Source organism: Nanorana parkeri, unplaced genomic scaffold, assembly GCF_000935625.1.
Source record: "Nanorana parkeri isolate BGI_ZX_2015 unplaced genomic scaffold, ASM93562v1 scaffold379, whole genome shotgun sequence".
NCBI classification, from domain to species: domain Eukaryota; kingdom Metazoa; phylum Chordata; class Amphibia; order Anura; family Dicroglossidae; genus Nanorana; species Nanorana parkeri.
In genome coordinates this window covers 189,633-193,896 of record NW_017306647.1, presented here as the reverse complement: position 1 = coordinate 193,896, position 4,264 = coordinate 189,633, and positions in this window count along the sequence as shown.

Below are 4,264 nucleotides of genomic sequence, written 5' to 3'. Positions count from 1 at the left end.
TTTGTTCAAGTTTCACTTTGTTACTTTCGGAGGAATCTATATTTCCAACACACTCAGTTTCAACTGAAGATGTTTCCTCACTGGAAGGAATATGCTCCAAATGATCTTCTGTTGACCTGCTATCTGTAACAGCCACAAATGACTCCTCCATCTTGAAATTCACATGCACGTGTTGATTGGTCACATCTCCCAAGGATTCACATCTCTGTTTTTCTTGAGCTGGGTAGTCATTGTACCACACTGCTCGGCCATCATCTATCACTTTCGTCTGCTTTTCCTCACCAGTTGACTGTCCGTTGTCATGGCTGCAGGTGGTAATGCCAAGATAGTCCCCTTCGTCTTCCTTCTTTGAAGACTGACTCGAGTCTTGTATTATGTAAGAACTTCCTAACTGTTCAGGATCTTCTCTACCTGGTTGCGATTCCCTCTCTAGAATGTCATCATAAACCATCTGAAATGTACTTCTCGATGAACGCTCAGATTTTTTGAAAAGATCTTCTGTACTGGGAGAAAAATGAACTCTTCTTTTACTCCTCTGTTTTTTTGACGATTTAGGCTGACTCTCAGATTCTTTAGATTGATGTTTTTCCTCATATTTTTCTTCTGTCCCCTGTACATCTTCCCTATCGGTAGTTGCTCCTGGAACTTTTACGTCCACTGTTGACATGTCCTCCCCTTCTTCCGCAGAACTGCTATTGCTTTCTCCAGAAAATTTGCTTTGTTCAAGCACCGAGGATTCTTCTTTCATGGTTTTTTCTTCCAAATTGGCTTGTTTATGTTCTCTTTGTTCTGTTAAAAAGGTGCTTTTTGCTAATATGTCATCCACATAAGTTAAGACTTCTTCTGCAAACCCTTGTTCTTTGGATAAGATCAGCACTGGGATTGATCCTGGCATTTCATCAAGATCTTGTACGTTATCGGATCCTTTTTGATCCTCGACGTTTTGAACTGAATCACAGTGCTTTGCTAAACGGTTAGCTGTCTCCAGTAGGTCTTCCAATGTCTTTCTGCTGTCTCCTCCTTGGCTGTAAGAAGAGACTTCTGTTTCACCCACTGGTGTTACCAGTTTCTTGTGGATTTCATTCACATCCAAAATGTTATCAGCATCACACTCCATGGTCACAGTAGACTCTATAGACTCCACCAATACCTGTGTTTCTTGTTCAGTATTGATGGTATATTCTTCACTTTCTGTTGTCTGTTCAATCAGACACTTCATTTTTAATTCTTCTTTTGGCCTTTCTTGTCCAGTAATGCCCCCCAGTTGGTTCTCATCTTCAAATGAAAGACTTTTCAAGGTAGTTGGCTGAAAGACACTTTCCTCATGTCGTTCAGCAGAAGATGGTTCTCCGACATGTTGTCCATCCTTATAGACTTTATGTTCTGAGTTCTGCAAAGGTTCATTGCTAGCCAGATTTACAGTCCTAGGTATGAGTTCTTCTTCTTCTTCATACTGGGAAACTTTGATTTCACAAGAGATCGATAACTCTCGATTTCCCTTTTTCAGTTCCTGCTGGCCAGGAGGGTTGACCTGTTCCTGATTAAGGATGCTTTGGGCATCGTGAGATATGGTTACTATGTTTTCCGATTCTGTGGACTCTCTTACTTCTATTCCATAGCTGCAAGTTGTGACTTCTGCTGTTGTATGAAGGATAATATCTACGTCTTCTGTTGTTCTGTGCTCCAAGTCCCGCCTTCCCCCAGGATCACTCTTTCGATGTTTCAGATCGGTTTCCCGTGTTCGAGAGTCCTCATCTCCTGTCATATAAAAGAGAACCGGTACAGGTTTGCTACATTGACATTTCATATGCCACAGTCATAATGAAATGCATCTTTAGCCAAAGGGCATTTGACATTTGTTTCTGCATTTTGGATAGAGAAGGGTCCCGTCAGAGAGATTTTTAAACAATTTCAAGGTGCCAAATCTACCGATTTATAATATAGGTTTTGTTTCAGCAAACTAAGCAGTAGGAAAGTTTTTTAAATTTTATCTCTTGGCAAACTCATGGACCAAAAGAACTGATTTATCGCTTGTGGTTGAGAAGTTACATCACTATCTGATAACAGTAGTGTTACAACAGGGTCATGTCTTGGCTTCAGAAGCTCACTAACATGCATGAGTTTACTGTACATGGATTATTATCAAGAGTAGATTGGCCAGATGTACGGGTAGACTGGACAACCTTTTTAGGCCTGTGCGGGCTGTTAAAGTAGTCCCAGTACCCAAGGGGGAAATGTTAAGAATTTGCTGGAGTTGCAGTCATTACCTGGATAGACTTTGGCACTGCCTTCCTTTTCTTCTTTGGCGCTGGAGAGCTCTGGGGTTGAGGTTATCAGGTCTGCCTCCTGCAAGAAGAGGACGCAAATTTTACATCAAAAAAAGTTCAAGTTATGGATCAAGGGTGAGTCCACTTAAAGTAGTATTAAGGTCTGGGCGTTTCTTACCTTAATGCATTCTCTGCATTCTGGTAAAAAACGCCCAGAACCTTTTTCTCCCCCAGTCCCCCCCCCTCCCACCTCCCCCCATACTTACCTGTCAGCGACGCTCATCCCCGCCGCCCGTCCCCAAGTGATCCTCCTTTACCCGTACTTCCTGGTTGCAAGGGGAGGTTACTGATGGCAGAGGAGCCATAGGCTCCTAGTACCATCAATTAAAGAGAGAAGGGGTGTGGCATGCCACAGGGCTGTGTGTGTCTATGGACTGCGGGCACGAGTGCGCACGGGTGCCTCCATTAGTCGATGGAGGCACCCGTACAGGGTGCAGGGGAAAGAATGCTGTGCGGACCCACTTGAAAACGAGGAATTTGAAGATTTTAAAGAAAAACAACAACAGCCTCAGGCAAAGGTGGCCATCCTTATAGCAAATATTTTTAAAAAAGGAAGGTTTATCAATTTAATACTAATGTTTCAGTGTTGGTGGATACAGCAAGGTTAAATTAGCCAATGGATCTTGATTGGTAGGGGGGAGATTCCAGGACAGCATGACTGAATAGAAGGTATGTCCCTCCACCTCGCAGGGTCCATTCATCAGGCTTCAGCATTGATGGTATATATTGACAATGCTGAAGCCTGATGAGGGACCCTGCGAGGTCCCAAAAGCTCTGACAACTTGTTGAGCATTTGGTGATTCCAAAAGGATTTTCGGCGTGCTGGTGATCACTTTCACATTTATCTTATGCATACAGCGGTGCCATCCGCAGTCATTACGAGCACCCTGCCGATTAGATGGGATCTCCGGTAAGGAGTGTGACAAGAACCTTTCTAACTAGTGTGAAAGGGGCTCCTGATAATTGTGTTCCTACTTGGCAGTATATTAAAGAGCGTAAGCAACCACCTGAATCTGAATTGTTCCGATACCTTCAGCTCCACCATTGGATTTCATCCTTGGCGAGTAGAAGGGACCCGCAACATCCTCTGACGTGCTTTGAGCATTTCTGTTTATATACCCCAGAGGGGCCAGGTCTAGTTACAATTTTATACTCCCAATTAAATAAACTTTCGAGCCATGTCTATCATTCTTATGTCCAGAAATGGGAGAAGGATATAGGGGCCTCCTGGACAGCAGAGGACTGGCAACACATGTGGCGTAACATGGCTGGCTGCTCTCTTAATATTACAAAAGCGGAAGTGGCATATATGGTGCTCATGAAGTGGTACATGGTGCCGTCTCGTACTGCACATATGGGTGTGGCGCTCTCGGGCTGCTGCTTTCGTGGGTGCAGTATACTAGGTGACATGCTTCATATTTGGTGGAAGTGTCCGTTCGCTAACATCTTCTGGTCAGAAATATTCAAATTAATGACCAAACTGTTCCAAGTTCACATTGTAAGGGACCTAAAGTGTACTCTTTTTCACTCAAATGTACCTGGATTAAATAAAACACCAACGGACACTTTCCCACTTCATCCTTCTGGCAGCCAAGTTAACACTGGCTGGTAATTGGAAGAAGCAACAAATATCGCACAGGCAATTTATATCTAGAGTGGACAGTATCATGTTGAATGAACGGTTGACAAGCATATTGGTGGATAGACAACCCGTGTTTCTCAGGGTGTGGGAACCATGGATACAACTCCAACACCCTTACATGACCGAATCTAGGCTCTGTGGCATATGAGGATGTCTTATTGAGCAGGTAAGGAGGTTACCCTCCAGAGGGTTTAATAAAACTACTTTCCTACTGACGATGTTCCCCATGGAGTGTAATCAAAGTAGCAAGATCCAACCCCCCCTCCCCCCCCCTCTTTTTGTCCTATACCCTCTC